The sequence below is a fragment of the Bacillus rossius genome, chromosome 6 (assembly GCF_032445375.1).
Source record: "Bacillus rossius redtenbacheri isolate Brsri chromosome 6, Brsri_v3, whole genome shotgun sequence".
Classification (NCBI taxonomy): domain Eukaryota; kingdom Metazoa; phylum Arthropoda; class Insecta; order Phasmatodea; family Bacillidae; genus Bacillus; species Bacillus rossius.
The window spans coordinates 41,397,547-41,416,551 of NC_086334.1; the positions used below are offsets into that span (position 1 = coordinate 41,397,547).

The following is a 19,005-nucleotide window of genomic DNA, read 5'->3' on the forward strand; positions in this document are numbered from 1 at the left end:
AGTTCCCCTTTACCTACTGTTTGCTTTCAGATTCTTTCCTCTTGTTGGTGGGAACGATAGATTTTTTTTTTTAGGATTTCGGAGAGGGGGGATATCCCTGTCATCTCCATTTACCCCTGTGTACACCCCTGCTTTCAGACACCGAGAGAGGTGGTGCAGTGGCAAGACACTGCGCTCGCAATCGGGAGTATCTCGGTCCATCCATTCTGTTCTCGGCTCCCCGTGGTTATTTTTTTTTCGAAATCGTGCCAGGCCTAAGACGATTTCTTCCCTAAATTACCTGGCACGTAGGGCTTAAGGTGTTGGCCCCTCTCTAATGACCTATTTGTTGATACGTGAATACATAAATTATGCCTCAACTTCACGTCGCAGTCAATAGAAACGTGGAGGCTGATGAGATGGGAATGGAGCATTGACGACAATGGGTGAATTGATAAAGGAGAAGGGGGATTGTCCCCATGAAAACCCACCTGCTCTCCGCAACGTCCGCTATGTTTCTCACTCGTGAAAAATATGCGGATGAGACCCTGTTGGGAATCCAACCTGGACTGCCTTGGCTCTGAAGAGACAAAAATTTTTTAAAAATACCTGTACACCTAAATTCACTTTATGCCGCAGGTTGGGTAGGTAGATAAAATAAATTGTTTTTTAGGTGTTTGATAAACGGGGACTGACAAAATATTTTCAAGTTTCATTGTGCTTATATAACCTTACGAAACAGAAATAATTGCCTATACTACCAATTAACATAACGCCAGGTCTACGATATTATATTTTATGGATAAAACGAAACATTCAAAAATAAATTATCCAATTTAGTCCATTTATGTAAACTTTTTGATAGTACCATGCTCGACCAGAAGAATTCAGCCAATATTATGATATGTATACGTGGTTTTTATAGTTATTATAGTAGGCAGTCATCACAATCACATTTTAGTCATTATAAAGAGAACATTTTAATTTTCTCGACCCTAACCGCCAGCCAATATCGCGACACCAGATAAAGACTAGCTTAAGAAAAAAACATTTGAACAGATGGATTTGATTTTTAAAGTTTATCAGTAAATCAAAATTGTCACAGGATTTCTTCAAATTAAGAAATTTGTGGTTCCTTTTTTATTTTAAGGTTTATTTAAAATTAAGTAATGAAATGTAATGACAATGCAATTTGTATGATTTCTTTGTTATTTTGATTTACGCTAGTCTTGTTCTGGTGGTGGGATATGAACTGTTTGGTTGTCAGTGACTGTTGTTATGCTGCATCCTCACTGGAAGTTATGGAAAAAAAAAATTTGCGACATTACGGTTAATGCAGAGTATTTTGAGTTATGCAAGGTGAGCTGTTTTAACACATGGAATTACAAATCACGCAGGAAGTAATACATGGTGAGAATATTAATGATTAATGTAACTGTCCAAACCCCTACTGTTGACGTAGGATTTTTTAATATATTAATTATAATTTTTTTTAGCGCGAGTTTTGAGCAATCTGCTAGGTTCCCCTTCCCCGCCAACCCACCCGCCCGACGCAAACTCAAGGTCGTATCAGCGAGCTGACCACATTACGTTAAATAGTGTCCCCGCACTTGCGTCCCTAGGACTAACAGTTCAGGTATTATCAAGGCAAGAAGATATATGTAGATCTTTTTCGTTACGGTACAAATTTTTGTTCTGGTACCCGAGTGTTCCGGCGTGATTTTAAAGACCTGTTTGGCGTCAAAACCCCTGTGTCGGACACCTGCTGGGGATGTCTGGGTCGCGGGGAGACTGTGAGGAAGGTCGTACAACGCGGCGGGGACGGAAGAAGCAACTGCGCCCCGCGTAAAGTAAACAACGTGACCCGATCCAATCGCCTCGCGAGTCATTCCCCACTTCCGGGAGACACACACACACTTGTGGTGAAGCGAACTTCCGTTGCCCCTTGCCCCCCCCCCCTTAAATATTTCTTTCTCTCTGCACGGCTCGCTGCACACTAGGTCTGACGTTGGCAGTTTGATCATCATCGACCGGATTATATTTCTCTTTTCCTGGAAACATGATCCTTAAAGGGGTATGTAGTGTATCATGTGTTATTTCGCTTCCACGTTTTTTTTTTCGTTTTTTTTCTCTCATGGTTTCTAATGTATTCTTAAGATAACTACTCAAATAATAAGTGTTTATCCAATGGCTATGTGCAATAAACTTCGTGGGGTACAGTTTTTGAATTAACCTTTTGGATTTATAGCCTTCTTCGTAGGTCTCTTTTACTTTAAGGATATCATTCGTAAATAAATAATAGTTCGGTTTTTTTTTTAAAACACCTCAAACTCGTGATTCTGCAATATTGAGAAAACAAAATTTTCTGTTTATATCGAAGACTTTCGTGGACAGAATCGGTAACTACATTTTGGCATCTGTATTGAGGCCACGTCTAAATAAATGATAGATAATTATTATTAAACATACGAGTCCTCAATCCAAAAGTCAAACAATAATTATAATTTATATAAGATAAGAAATAAAAACTAAAACATATTCCAATATAAAACAAGCCTAAATCAGTCTGATGTAAAACAGATAAACCCAACGATGAAACTAAACAGGTATCTGTTTATCTTTATCTTTATGTTCGTTTTTTTGCTGCGTTTTTCAGTTGTTGTTGTTGTCTGTCTGCATTTGCTGTTATTGTTTCAACTATCTCGTCGTTGTTAGCCCACTGTGTTTGTATGTGCTGTTATAATTTTTTTCATGACTAAGTTCCTTCAACGGAATTCTTGTGCTGTCTTATATTTAAGTTTGAATGTGTTCGTCTGTGCTGTTGTCGCTGTGTTGTCCATAATACCTGTTTAGGTTCATTGTTGGGTTTATCGTGTCCTATCATACAAATTATTCAATTCTCACTTACTACTAATTTGTATCTTATTCGTCGCGATTTTAAGTGCGAAACGAGGTTTATGCAACACTCAGAGCAAATAAGTTACACATATGGACGAAGTGCATACATTTTTCTCTCTATAGATGACTACAAAGACCTACAATTTCGTGATATATATTTCACCATCCAGGTAGCCTTCACACACCTGAACGTTTCCTCAGCTTGTGTTTGTATACCATCATTACCATCATTATTTTAACATGCTCTAGAGGATCTAGAGACAATAGTTTACATTTAGCTCTATGTAAACCCATTTAGATGGGCCTAGTAAAAAAAAAGGAAGGCGGCATCTTAATCAAGTAGTAGGCAAAGAACAGTTTACTTCTTTTCTACAATGTGTAGGCCAGATGAGTAAAATTTATCGTAAAATAGAGAACACCATTATTGTTAGTTTATGTTCCCAGCATCTTATCCTATGCTAGCTTTCGTCCTACAGTGGTTGATTGGCCAAGGAAATATGTGAAATTTTATTTTTACTTCCAAAGAGAATCAGCTGAAAGACAAAAAAATATCTTAACTTCTACCTTTGAGTGTGCTTTCAGGTCATTCACGGCGAACTGCAGACAGCGTGTATCTCAGCATTCCACGGTCCTCTGCCTGAAACAGACACAACGAGGACATGTTGCAGCTCCGAGCGTCGTAGGCACGGTCATATAGACAGGTCTGGCAAATAACATTCATTCCCCGTTCGCTTAGTGAAGCTTGCGGCGGCCTGCGAACTAGCGGCGCTAGCAGTAGTTGAACCCATCATTAACATTGTGTTAAATGGGAGTTTTAAAAAATAATAATGATAATGTTGAACCACTGATACATCCGCCTTAATTATTTTTTAATGGGGGATATGACATGTTAGGCGTTGTGTGTTTGTGTGCCATGACGGAAGTACGCAACAACTGGTACAATGAGAGGGGGTAAAAACAGTGTTGTGGCCGCCAAAAAAATGTTTTGTCAATACACATCCTACCAAACTATTTTAGTGTTAGCGCAGTGGCTTAGTAAAGGTGAAAATTTATTTTATTTAGACTAAAAAATAATTTTCTAATCACCAGAAAATATTTACCAACACCCATTAAAATTTCCATATGACGCAACATCGGGTCATTTATTAGAACTATGTTTAATTACTCAAATCATTACGTGACTATTTATTTACAATACATTAAACACCAAATATGGAGGTAGCATTGAACACAATTACACATATTTGCCGAGAGAGAGAGAGAGAGAGAGAGAATAAGGAAATATGTATTAACAAATAGTATCAGTGTTCCGTTCGCATGTACACACACACACACACACACACACACACACACACACACACACACACACACACACTGCGAAGCGCTTGAGGCATTATCATGATACGTCACTGCGCTGGGTTCGTGCGCGTCCTCTCAGCCACTGGACAGCTGCCTAGATGCGCGCGAGATTCAAATTACCGCGCTTTACTTGTGACACCTTTAACTTTGCGTGGATGCGTTTCCAGGCATATATTTAAAAAAAAAAATTCGCTTGCTTTGACATTCTCTGCCAGCAATCAATATATTCCCAGAAGTTTCGGCGTGCGTGTGTGTGTATAGTGATAAAATTACCCTACTTTTGATATTTTTTTTTAGTTATCATTAATAGAGTATTTTGTGAACAGTGCAGATCATGAGACATCTATTTATTCAAAAAAAAAAGCACTGTTATACGACATTTAGTTTTCAACCTACATTTTTTTTATTTACGGTGATTATTATAAAATCTACATTTTTAATCATGAAATATTTGTTTTTATTATTAAGCTATTTGGTTGATTTAAGTATATATATTTCCCAATATTATAATCTGTGTAAAATCGTTTAAAAAACAATAAAATCGCAGAACATATTGTTTTCATAAATAATTATTTCTCTTGTACATCGAACACTAGTGTAATTTTAATATTAAATAGGCATGCGGCCTTAAAAAAAAAACCTTTTTTAAGGCATCGCGTGCGTGTATGCCTGAGTGTGCCATCAAGGATCAAACCAACACGCGCAGGGGGGAGGAGAGACCTCACGGTGGGGTTAGGGCGCCGCGCCGCAGTACGCGGGCCGCGATAAGGGCTATCGCCCCGCTGGGAGCCTTCCTGCCAACTCGGCTGTTATCTGCAGCGCCCCGCGGCCCCGCTTATCACTCCGGCCCGCTCGCTGTTCCAGGCCGCCGGCAGCTCTGGCGAAATGTGTCCGGTTTCGACCGTGGCTGGGACAACAGTTCAGTGCGCTCGTGTCTGATGAACGGAACAGACGCCTGTTCCCGAAACGTCGTAACTGTTTCCTCTTAGGAAACCTACGTGGACGTAGCCAGTGGTGAGGGGGGGGGGGAAGTTCTTTGAGGCCGGACACCTCCTTTCAAGGATTTAAATTTAAAAGAAAAAAATATATATATAGGTATACTAGCAAAGCCAGGTTAAGAAAATTACAGCAACTTGGCTACATAAGGTCACAGAGAGATTTATTTGGAAGAATTATTGCAACCCTTATAGTGGGCTACAATAAATTGCAGTTCCTCCCACATCCAGCTCTCAACATGGCTCATTCAAACAATTGACTTAAGGAAAAATGTATCAAAAACAATTGAATAACAACCAAAAATTAAAATCACCATGTTTCTTTCATCAAGCAAAATCATCACTTAAATTTCTATGTATAAACTTTTACTTCTAAAAGTATACTGTTCCCTGAGATTTTAGTGTGACAGTTTTCTTTCAAAACTCAATTTTTAAAAAAGAAAACTTCATCATAAAAATTGAATAATGGTTACACTGGCTCCTCCTTCACAAATTCTGGCTACGGCCTTGAAACCTGCTGCGTTCGTCGGTGCTGTCGTTGTTGTGTTGTCCATAATACCTGTTTATTTTCATCCTTGTGTCCAACTGTTCGACATCAGCTGATGTATGCTTGTTCTCTCAGAATTTATATTTATATTTTTATTTCTTATTAATCATTATTGAATTTTTTCTATGAAAAACAGCGCAAAACTGCAATGGCACATGTAAAAAAAATGTTTAATAAATCAAAATTACCCATTGCATGAATCATTTAAGGAAAGTATATTTAACTTACACACACACGTGCATATATGTATATGTATATGTAATAGGATGTTGGTATATATTACGTCGATAAACTACGACACCGTTTGACCGATAGCCATGAAAGTTAGCACATCGAAGTGTTATTTTATGGAGGAGTTTTTTTTAAGCTGTCCATTTTTTTTGTCACTCGCCGCCAGATGGTGCAGCAGCGCATCAACTTATAAACCGTTCAACCGATTGGTAAACAGAAAATTATATATCATATACATACAAACAGCAATATTGTGTGTCATTTATCTATGTTCGCCCACATTGTCACATAGCGCTATCTATTTTGCTTTAACTCGCGGTCAATGTATCACCCTGTGTTCAGGCCGGGCAACGCCGGGTACCGCTGCTAGTGTGCGTGTGTGTGTATGTGTGACTACACGCACACATACATATATAATATCCAAGCTTCTTAAAATTGCTAAAGAGTCGATAACAAGGCCACATCTTTATGCGGGTCATACGTGATTGTGTAACCACTTCTAGTTTATTACTGGCCCAGATTCTTAAAGGGCGTGACAAGAGCACCGTGGTCCAATTATCAACGTGAAACAGATGTGCTTCGTCTACTTTGCTATCCAATGGATTCGCGAAATAATGGCTTGTCTACCATTGAACGCGATAGTGGGGCGTGCTTATCTATTGATTCCTGACGATTACAAGCCCCGGAACGCTACCCCATCCTCGATAAGATTATTCAGTCGTTTGGAACAGGGGGGGAAGAAATCACAGTCTTAACTTCTAAAGTATATATATCTAAGTTCTTTAATTTTTTCTATCAGCTTAATCGCCACGTTCAGGGTTTATCGGTTTGGCATAGCTGATTTAGGCTTTATCTCTGTGGGTTAATGTTTTCATTTTTGTTTCTAAATTTTGCATCCTTAAATTTTTTTCCATGATAAACACTGAAAAACTGCAATGGCGTATGTCCGAGAATTTGTATTAAATAAAAATTCCCCGTTGCATGAATTATTCAAAGAACGTATTTTGAGAAATGTCGCATTTGTGATGAGTTACAAGAGGCATAGGCCTACCATAGCACGATTTAAATTAATACCTTCCACGGTAGAAATACATGAAACGCAGTCATTAGCTATGAGATTATTAATTGTATTGGTGTTTATGCGTTTATGGCAGCGTTTTGAAACAAACTAACGTAAACCTACTTCTAAAAGCAAAACTGACCTACATGCTTACCCAAAATTCTAACCAGAACTGACTTCCTCCCAAACACGCGGATTACACTATAAGACTACACACATAAATCAGCGGTGTTTAGATTTATTTGCAAACATCCGCCTATCTTTCATAAACAACCTTGTTCAAGTAAAGTATACATCCGGACTGCGATTGTTCGCGCGCCAGACTACACGTGAACGAATTTATCCGGATCGTAGCGTTGCTCGCATGTTCAAACCTGGCCTGAAAAAAAATTAAGTGTCATTATTACCGGCCCTATTCAGATACGACAAGTATTCCTGTGGCTGTTTCGTCTTGTATTCATCATATGGCGACGTACATTAGGCTATGTGTAAAGGTACCGTTCACAGGCGGTACCATTTTTTTTAAAGCTTAACTTGTAAACTCCTTTGTTACCTCTATTGAAAGACAAATTAAATAAGCAAAAACAAAGTATCGATACATAAAATAGACTTGTGTCTGTATATGGAATATCCTTAAGCAAATGGTGGTGGATTAGGTAATGAGAATTAAGGCATGGATCAAAATTAAAAAAAATATAATGGTTTTGTATGTGTGCTTGTTAATTTTTTATAGCGTCATGTTAAAAAAATATCCAATGGATTATGGTTAAATGCCTTTCTTTTGTAATATTTAACATATGCAACATTTATAACATAAAAAGGGGCATTTATTTTTCGCGATAAGATTTCAAAACTAGCTGTGTTTAAAACCACTGTAACATCGTTTGTGTTCAGTGATTGGATAAGGTTCGGTCATACATGTTTGCCGACGGCACAAAACTTAGAGAAATTCAGTGGGGGAAGAAAATCGTCTTGGATGGCCCGGCCAAACAATGTAACGGCTTCTCTGGCACTCGGCCGCCATTTGCAAGGGAACTATCGTCGGCGCCGTCTGTCGAGCGATCGGAATTTTATTTCGCGAGTAATACACGTTCCTTTTTACGACTGAGCTGCTGTTGTTCGCGTTGAAACTACGGATGGGTAGAGACTGGAAACATTCGCGGTTTCAATGACCTCTAGGATAGACTCCACGATCCTCTATGTACTGGGATAAATTGCACCTTCTCATTGGATACTGACTCGTGACGCGTTACTTGGGATGCTTGTGATTTGATACTTCTTTTGTTGAAGGTTTTTCATTGGCGTAGAGTCCTTCATATAAACGGTGGTACAATCACTGACTCAGCATAAAGGTGTGCGAGTTTGGAGTCTAGTCTACCGCGAAATGAATCCGCGAATTTTTCCGATCTCTACGGATGGGACATGATTAGAGAGACGAGATTTTCGCGCATTCATTTAGTCGCAAGCTAGAATGCAAACCTTCACACTCTCGCACTGTGTTCATGATTGGCCCGCAGTTGTTTGGACACGCCCCTCTACGACCGTGAGACAACGATTATCATCTAGGAGAGAAATAAGCGAATCAGGTAGTGCCAAATAACAAGGATAAAAATGTTCTCGCTAAGAAATCAACCAATGGGAAAGTAAACATGGGTCGAGCACACCTATAACTTTGAATTCTATCCTGAGGCCAGAAGAATCCGCGAAATTTCCGGGTCTCTAGGCATGATGAACCAACCCAGGGTCGTCGAACCTGCGAATATTTTTTTTTTCCCCACCGCGAGGAGAACAGCTATTTCAACGCAAGGTCCGCGCGGAGGAGGCGTGAAACCGCAAATTGGCAACGTCGATTAGTTTCCGCGAGCGTGTTTGTTTGGCCGGTTGCGAATCTGCTCTCGGCATCTCGCTGCCACCCGAAGGCAAACAGTCCCTGTTGTTTGTTTACGGGACTGGACTCGCGAACACCAGCCCCGGCTAGACGGATCGCTCGGCGCGTCTCTCCTTCTGTAATCAGCCCGCCGACTGACGAGCGAGGAAACAACCGAGGGCTTCGGAAACAAAAACCTGGCGGTCCACGAATAGGACCTCCTCGGAGAGATTCACCTGCGTCTAGAGACCGGAAAAAAATTCGCGGAGTCTTCTCGTGATATATGAGAAAATCCAACTACATCTTTGTGCTTCTTATACATTTTTTTCCCCATGGTATTCTGTATGAATGTGACCCAATAATTCCTGTTTATTTTCATCGTTGGGTCCAACTGTTCGACATCAGCTGATTCTTTGAGATTTATATTTTCAATTTTATTTCTTATTTATCATTATTGAATTTTTTTCCATGACAAACAGTACAAAACTGCAATGGCGCATGTCCAAAAGATTTTAATAAATCAAAATTCCCCATTGTATGAATCATTTAAAGAACGTAGACTCACCTTACACACACACAAGTGTATGTATATGTATATATATAATAGGATGTTGGTATATATGACGTCGATAAACTACGACACCGTTTGACCGATCGCCATGAAAGTTAGCACATCGAAGTGTTATTTCATGGAGAAGGTTTTTATGCTATCCATTTTTTTTTGTCACTCGCCGCCAGATGGCGCTGCAGCGCATCAAGTTATCCAGTTACCCAGTTGATACCCCTCACAAGTCAGCAGCCGACAAACAGGTGACGTCTTCCCGAGTCTGTAGAGTCTCCTGGAGTCCATCCTAAATGTCATTGAAACAACTAATTTTCCCAGTACTTTACCCACGACTAGGGACCAGAATGGCCTCTAAGGTAAACTCTACTGTACTCCACATACTTTACTAAACATCCCTAGCTCATTGTCTAGGAAGTCGGTGATTCGATACGTCTTTCGTAGAAGGTTTATCATTGGTTCTGGATCCTCCCAGGAAAATGTGAGCCACTAGCACAAGTAGGTACTTATTTGAATTTTAGCTTGTCAACAAATGGATCCGCGAATTTTTCCGTTCTCTACCCATGGCTGAAGAAACAACTCTGAGGTTCGATACACCGAATTGCACTTGCAAATCCAGAGTTATAATATGAGTATTGGGGGACTGAAAAAAATGCGTGGCTTAAAATACTGCAGTACGATATCAACGTACTATGGATACCGAGGCCGATATTTAACTAAACGAAAAAAATATATAGACGCGTGACCCTAACCATGCGCGTTATCCAAGACAACTATCGACATCACGCTGTTGTAGCATACGTGTAATCCTTTAAGTTTGGGATCTCAGACTATTAAGGGTTAATATGAAAGCCGCAGAAAGCACAAACATTTGAAAATAGAATAGAAAATATCACGGAAGCCAAGCCAATGTTAGTTATTGTGAGAACATGTGATTAGAGCGCCTGCTATTTTGTGGCATGTTATACTACCAGTCTGCCCTACAAACATATTTGCGTTTCTACGTATCGTCGATGCATCAATGTTAACCTGACACACGCAAAAAGACCTTTGGCCAGTGGTTATTATTTAGCCAGCATTCGTGCGAAAACTCGTGTGGATTAGTGAAAGACAGCGATGAAATCCAACACAAGCGGCAGTCAAGAATAGTTTGAGCAGGAGAGCGGAGTCTATATCCTGGCGGACAAAAATACAGCAAAAAAAAAGGAAATATATAATTAGAAAAGTTAGAGTAAACCGTCCTCCAAAGAGAACCTTGGCAATGCGGAGTTCGTTCCCCGGCGCGGTTGAACCCGGATTTTCCGCAAGTGGAAAATGTGGCGTACGCTGCCGTGTACACCTGCGAATGTCCTCGGGAAATTTTCGTTTCCCCTGCCATCCCATTCTGTTACTGATATATTTCACCGTTTTCCCTTCCGATGTCGACGCTGCTACAATTATAATTCAATCATTCATTTTTCATTCATTCCGTCAGCCATTCATTCTATACCAACAGTTTACTTTTATTTTTTTGTAACTAAACTGTGTACTCTTTCTCTGCCATGTGCAAAAATTGGCCAAAAGGGGGAAACAAGGGGGGCGGAGATATCGTTGTACAGCTCCCCTCCCCCTCCCGTTTTCCAAGAAATTCGGGTGAATAGAGGGATTCTACTTTCGTATTCGCACTTCAATTTCTATGTTTTGTAAATTTTCTTTCGCTAGCCATACTACATTTACGTAAAATAGCACTTTCTAGGCTACGCCCGGCAAGTTGGCAACACTGCCGGAAGTGAGGTAGTCTGTCGGCTGACGTGAGCGACCCGGGGGGACCCGAGTCTTCAAGACGGGGACGGATGAGGAGTTATTTCGGACTGAAAAGGCGCGGGACGAGTCAACAGGTCGTCACCTCTCGGGCTGCTTGTCCACCGAGCTCTCTCTTCGCCATTCCCTCTCCAGTAGCCATCCCTTTCTTGCGCGCTTGAGTCTCCCTCCTCTGTGCGCGAACAGGCAGTTCGCGGTCTGTGCCGGTATAGTGCGTCCACTCCTTGCGTCACGAATGCGCTCACCCCCCACCCACCCCCTACAACACTCACAATTCACCTCTCAGTATCGTATATTGTGCATCCCATCTAATGAAAACACGTTAAATATCTTATTTAGTTCTTTTTTAAGTCGTGAATTCGTTAACATATAAATATGCGAGTCTTACATGTGTACGAGGCGCGATAAAAGAAATGGCGCGTTTCACAAACGATTTTGGCCTCTGTGTCAGTTCACAGATATTTATTTCTTCGTCCCCGTGGTAGTCAGTTTTTTTTTTTTTTTGGTCCTACAGGATCTTCTAGTACCTATTCCACGGACTAACTGGACTACGCGGTAGCACGAATCTTCAAAGAGATTATCAACGAACAATATTAGAGGTAGTATTTCCTGAAATACAAAAGTAAAAGTCGTTGAGTATGGCTATTGAGCACCACGTAGAACTGGTCGTGACTGTGGTCTCTACACTCTGATGGTTCTGTTGGCGAATCATGATTCGAAACCTGGCCACACATGCAGAAGAAAATAATCTTCCTGTACATTAATTGATCTATGGATATCGTTGCCTGCCTCACAAGTGTAAACATTAACCGCACTTGTGGAGAAGACAAACGAAGGCACAGTGTGGGTTTTACGGCCTTGGAGTGTAATCGGAACCTGCAATTTTCTCTCGGACATTCGAGGCCGATAGCGAAGAAAATATACCATTCCATACTCGCGAGGTAATTTCGCTTCACGTAATGTCTCTTCAATGGCGTCAATTCGTTAGTATACTATCATTGTATGGGACAATTAAACAATACACTTATAAAATATTTGTGTAGATTTATACGAAACTTGATATATTAAATTAGTTTTTAATTACACGCTGGCATTTCCTGAACGCTGACTTTATGTGGTCATAAATTGATAGTCCTAAACTTTACAACCCAGAATGAGAAATTAAAAATGCTTGGTCCCCTGAGAATAAAGTACGTAGTTAGGGGCAGGCATTTTTCGCGAATAAAGTTAAACACCTATTAGACTGAAACAAGGTAAGTAGTATGTAATGGGCATACTGGGACTGGCGCTGGCGCGTGGAGCCTGAGCCGGTGTCCGCCATATTGGATTGTGACGTCACGGCGGCCATCTTGGAGGAGTGTAACGGGACATAGCGTAACGGGACAAGTTTGACCTTGACCTTTGACCCTCAAAATTCGCCAAAATTGGGCAAAAATTGCCCAAAATTCCTCAAAATTCGTCAAAATTTACATTTCTGTGAAAAAAATTCAGCCAAAAATTCTCAAAAAATTCCACAATCCAAAAATTAGAATTTCGAAAAATCATCAAAAGTCGTTTTGCCCTAGAAAGAACCCAAATTCCTAAAAGAGGCTTAAGCATCCTTGTCTACAGCCTCCGATAAGCCTCTGACGTCATCTAGGATTATGACCGCCATCTTGGATGGTTGTGACCTTGACCTTGACCCCGGCGGCCATTTTGGATCCGCCATTTTGGATCCGCCATTTTGGATGACGTAATTGTGTGTTCTCGAAAATTCCGGTGATGTGATTGCCGCCATATTGGATGATGACGTCACCGGTGCAATTTTCGTTACGGCCGCCATCTTTAACTTTTTTATTTATTATCACATTTTAATGAAATTTTTTTTTAAAATTATAAAAAAATTCAAATAATAAAATTTTAATAAAAAATATTTAAAAAATAATCTTTTACGACACGGAGTTCGGAGTCCTCGGTTCGAACCCGGTGAGGGCAGAAAAAAAATGGCGACCGATCCTTCCCTCACAGTGACTGCTGGCATACTGACTCCCACCACTTTTTTCATAGCATATATATCATCCGGCAGTATGACATCATGTACGCCATCTTGAAATTTGTACGCCATCTTGAAAATCTTTATTTATTATCCGATTTTAATGAAAAAAATTCCAAAATTCATCAAAAAATTAACGTATTTGAATTCTGTTTGATTATATCGATGTACGTCCTTGGTTCGATTCCCGGCGAGAGTAAACGGTCGATCCTTCCTCCATGAAAGCTACCTAGACTGATCTACCACCACCAGTACCAAGGTACATATCATCAACTGGTATGACATCATGTCCGCCATCTTGTCTTCATCCGCTGGAGACCACCATCTTGTTTTCGTCTGCTAGAGTGTGCCGATACCATGTAGTATAATTATCTGGTCACTATACTTGTGTCCTCAACTGTTGACATTGAACATTGACCTTGAACTTTGACCTTGACCTTGAAATTTGACCTTGACCTTGAAATTTGACTTTGTCCTGGAAATTTGACTCTGTCCTTGTCGACCATCATGGATCCGACATTTTATGTTCAGTACATGCTACCAGAGGATACCACCTGCTAGAGTACGCCATCTTGTGTGTGTATGTACTTGTATTATAGAGTACATTTCCATCTGGATAATTTTATTCTAACCCGCTACAGTGCAGTAATCATTTATTACCGAGGTGCCCCCGCCATCTTGAAATTTGACCGCCATCTTGAAATCATGTAATAATGTAGCTAGAAAAGCGGGAAAAAATCAAAAATTCATTAAATAAATCACTCATTAACTTACATATCGATTCGATCCGCTCCAGTCCTTGGTTCGATCCTCGATCGATGCAAAACATTTAATTTTATGAAAAAAAAGTAATAATTCCAATAAACCATGTTCAACATTCTTAAAGAGACTTTAAATCATCTACTACCATCATCCTATCAGACATCAAGACCACCATATTGGTAATTCATAATTGTAATGCTAGAGATTCGGGAAAAAATCCAAAATTCATTAAATATATGTGTAATCCATATAATGATTGATTGGATCGACTAAGGTCCTTGGTTCGATCCCTAACCGATACAAAACAACTTTAATTTAAAAAATACTAAAAAAGTGTTAGGTTTGAGAAAATAAAATCACCACAAGTTCTTTTAAAAAAATTTTATTACATAAATTCAATACACTACTACAAGTACAAAAAAAACACTGACAAATTAGCAAAGCCTTTTGGATTCCTCGATTCAAACAGTCTTCTTATTGTACGGACTAAGCCTTTTACATGACTTTAAATGTCTATCCGATCCGGTCATCACCACAGCCACAGACGGACTGAAGTCCATATCACCAGGGTCTCACTTATATAGACTCATCAGCCGGTACAACACAAGAGTCAAAACAATAACCATGTTCATTATACGCGCACTTAACTTTCTCGGAGCATTTTTTATAATGAAGATGTAAGCTATCAAGACGTGAAATTAGTTTTTTGCACTTATTGCACTGAAATTGTATTCTTTTAACATTACTAGAACAACTGCTTCTTTCATGTCTGCGAGCATTTGAGGTGATAGTAAATGATGCGTCACAGTATTTGCACTGACGCAATGTACGCTCTTCATTAGTTGAAGAATCCATTGCTGATGATGAAACTTCGGATGATGGTGGAACAGCACATATCGAAGTCTCCTCCAGTGTTGTCAGAGGCGTTGCCAACGGGATCTGCTCCAACATCGTCGGCGCTGGCGTCATGGTTCCCGTAGTCGATGGTACATCCTCCATCGAGTTCGACGTTAAAGTCGGTAAAGATGCCATCGAAGTCTCAAGAACAGGCAATTATACGACTTATGCACCAGAAGAAACAAACTAGGTGATCCGTACACCGTCGACGGCAGTAACAAACTGAGCGTCCTGCTGTCTAGGACTCGCTTATATACATGCACCGGATGGAATAATACGCTAGTCAAATCAAGAACAATTTATTATAATACTAGAGTCAAAACAACATTAAAAAAATAGAAGCACCATCAACAAAAAAAAGGCAGCACATTTGGAAGCACCGACAACGAAAAAGGCAGCACCATCATCGAAAAGGCCGCACATTTGTCATTGGCTCCAATATTCATTGGCTCCAATATTCATTGGTTCCATCAGTCTATTGATTCTATCAGTCTAGTGACTCCAACAGTCATTGACACCAACAGCCTTTTTCTTCAACAGCTCTAATGATATTTGACTAGAATGCTACGAGTCTAAGAGACTATGAGGCTACAATTCTACGAGTGTACAAGACTCCTCCAACTACCTTCAAGTGTATAAAGCTCCAAATGCTCCAACAGCTCCAACACGCAATGTACGCAATGTACGCGCAATACACACAGTACACACACAGGAAACGGAACGTACACACAGTACACACAGGAAACGGAACGTACACACAGTACACACAGGAAACGGAACGTACACACAGTACACACAGGAAACGGAACGTACACACAGTACACACAGGAAACGGAACGTACACACAGTACACACAGGAAACGGAACGTACACACAGTACACACAGGAAACGGAACGTACACACAGTACACACAGGAAACGGAACGTACACACAGTACACACAGGAAACGAAACGTACACACAGTACACACAGGAAACAGAACATACACACAGTACACACAGGAAACGGAACGTACACACAATGACTACACTTCGTTCGCGCAGTATAAGCATTTAATGAGAACGAAGCACGTTTGGACGGAAATTCTATAAAACGAAAGCTCATTTAACGAAAGGAGGCGCATTCTCTCGTTCATTCAACTTGGTAGGATGCAATCGTCAATGATAAGTTAGGATATAATCTCTCCAACAGTCTATGAATCCAACAGTTTATATTTCCATTAGCCATCGACTCCAACAGTCATTGACTCCAACAGTCATTGGCTCCAACAGTCATTGCCTCCAACAGCTCCAAATGGCTCCAACAGCTCCAAATGGATCCAAATGCTCCAAACGACCTCCAAATGCTTGACAGCTCCAAATGGCTCCAAATGCTCCAAACGGCCTCCAAATGGCTCCAACAGCCTCCAAATGCTTAACACATCTCCAAATGGCTCCAAATGCTCCAAACGGCCTCCAAATGCTTGACAGCTCCAAATGTCTCCAGCAGCTCCAAATGCTCCAAATGGCTCCAACAGCTCCAACAGCTCCAAATGGCTCCAACAGCTCAAAATGCTCCAAACGGTCTCCAAATGGCTCCAACAGCTCCAACAGCCTCCAAATGCTTAACTCAGCTCCAAATGGCTCCAAATGTTCCAAACGGCCTTCAAATGCTTGACAGCTCCAAATGCTCCAAATGGCTCCAACAGCTCCAAAAGGCTCCAAATGCTTCAAAAGACTCCAAATGCTCCAAAAGCTCCAAATGGCTCCATCAGCTCCAACAGCTCCAAAAAAAAAAGGCTCCAAATGCTCCAACAGCCTCCAAATGCTTAACACAGCGCCAGATGCTTCAAAAGGCTCCAATTATCGCATCTGTCTTCGTCGGCATTTTCTCTTTTGCTCCCACTGCTCCAACAGCATTATGTTATATGATTCCATGGATACTTTGTTACGTAGCTACAGGTCTACGAGGTTCCAATGCATCATGTTTACGAAGCTTCCAGGACACGAGGCTACATGGCTACGAGACTACATGACTCTAACTGATTACAATAGCACCACTCAGTGGTGAGAGTTAGGTTATCTAATGCAAAGCAAATTGATGTAAGTAGTTCTGACTGTCATCAACAGATGTAGCCACGTGTTGCTTGCAGGTAAATATTAATTAGTTATTTTATGTGGGATGCGGGATGCTCACTAACGATCGCAAAAGAAGGAGGGCTTCGCTAGACACCAAGGAGAAGGAAGTTCGTCTTACATGTTAATGCTTCGCTGATGTCTCATGGCATATTATTTGACTGAGTAATGGTTGTTTATTTCTTTAATTCCACCTGGTAAAATTATTGCAAGTGTCAATTTATTAGCAGAAATTCACTAATTAAATGTAGCTCTGAATAAAATGACATGACTCATTAGGTAAATATCCTTCATGCAGAGATCGATTTCACACCAATAATCAGCAGCACTCAGAGAAAATCATTAGATGTCTAGCCAGGAATAACCAGAAGCACTTGGAGAAAACCATCAAATTATTAACAAGAATAATCAGGAGCACACGGAGAAAACGTAATGACAAGAATAATCAGGAGCACACGGAGAAAACATAATAACAAGAATAATCGGGAGCACAAGGATAAAACCACCACACGTTTTCTTGATATAAAATTAGAGGGAAAAAAATAAAAAATAAATTAATAAAAAATTTAAAATGAAAACAAAAAATACATAAAATTCTGGCTTGTACTAGAACTCTATCTTTGCTCATCAATGAGAAGTTCACGTTCCGTTTCCTGTGTGTACTGTGTGTACGTTCCGTTTCCTGTGTGTGTACTGTGTGTATTGCGCGTACATTGCGTACATTGCGTGTTGGAGCTGTTGGAGCATTTGGAGCTTTATACACTTGAAGGTAGTTGGAGGAGTCTTGTACACTCGTAGAATTGTAGCCTCATAGTCTCTTAGACTCGTAGCATTCTAGCCAAATATCATTGGAGCTGATGAAGAAAAAGGCTGTTGGTGTCAATGACTGTTGGAGTCACTAGACTGATAGAATCAATAGACTGATGGAACCAATGAATATTGGAGCCAATGAATATTGGAGCCAATGACAAATGTGCGGCCTTTTCGATGATGGTGCTGCCTTTTTCGTTGTCGGTGCTTCCAAATGTGCTGCCTTTTTTTTGTTGATGGTGCTTCTATTTTTTTAATGTTGTTTTGACTCTAGTATTATAATAAATTGTTCTTGATTTGACTAGCGTATTATTCCATCCGGTGCATGTATATAAGCGAGTCCTAGACAGCAGGACGCTCAGTTTGTTACTGCCGTCGACGGTGTACGGATCACCTAGTTTGTTTCTTCTGGTGCATAAGTCGTATAATTGCCTGTTCTTGAGACTTCGATGGCATCTTTACCGACTTTAACGTCGAACTCGATGGAGGATGTACCATCGACTACGGGAACCATGACGCCAGCGCCGACGATGTTGGAGCAGATCCCGTTGGCAACGCCTCTGACAACACTGGAGGAGACTTCGATATGTGCTGTTCCACCATCATCCGAAGTTTCATCATCAGCAATGGATTCTTCAACTAATGAAGAGCGTACATTGCGTCAGTGCAAATACTGTGACGCATCATTTACTATCACCTCAAATGCTCGCAGACATGAAAGAAGCAGTTGTTCTAGTAATGTTAAAAGAATACAATTTCAGTGCAATAAGTGCAAAAAACTAATTTCACGTCTTGATAGCTTACATCTTCATTATAAAAAATGCTCCGAGAAAGTTAAGTGCGCGTATAATGAACATGGTTATTGTTTTGACTCTTGTGTTGTACCGGCTGATGAGTCTATACAAGTGAGACCCTGGTGATATGGACTTCAGTCCGTCTGTGGCTGTGGTGATGACCGGATCGGATAGACATTTAAAGTCATGTAAAAGGCTTAGTCCGTACAATAAGAAGACTGTTTGAATCGAGGAATCCAAAAGGCTTTGCTAATTTGTCAGTGTTTTTTTTTGTACTTGTAGTAGTGTATTGAATTT

At 40.4% G+C, this 19,005-nt stretch overlaps 2 protein-coding genes across 2 annotated transcripts in view; one reads left to right on the forward strand and one right to left on the reverse strand.

Moving 5' to 3' along the window:
• The window catches only part of LOC134533088 (cGMP-dependent protein kinase, isozyme 1), a 145,261-nt gene that overhangs the window by 112,880 nt on the left and 13,376 nt on the right, over positions 1-19,005 (reverse strand). The window contains exon 2 of the mRNA XM_063370327.1: positions 3,442-3,514. The gene's annotated coding sequence lies outside the window, so the exon portion shown is untranslated. The remainder of the gene's footprint in view (positions 1-3,441; positions 3,515-19,005) is intronic.
• The window catches only part of LOC134533429 (basic proline-rich protein-like), a 71,384-nt gene that overhangs the window by 3,461 nt on the left and 48,918 nt on the right, over positions 1-19,005 (forward strand). The gene's annotated exons all lie outside the window — the stretch shown is intronic.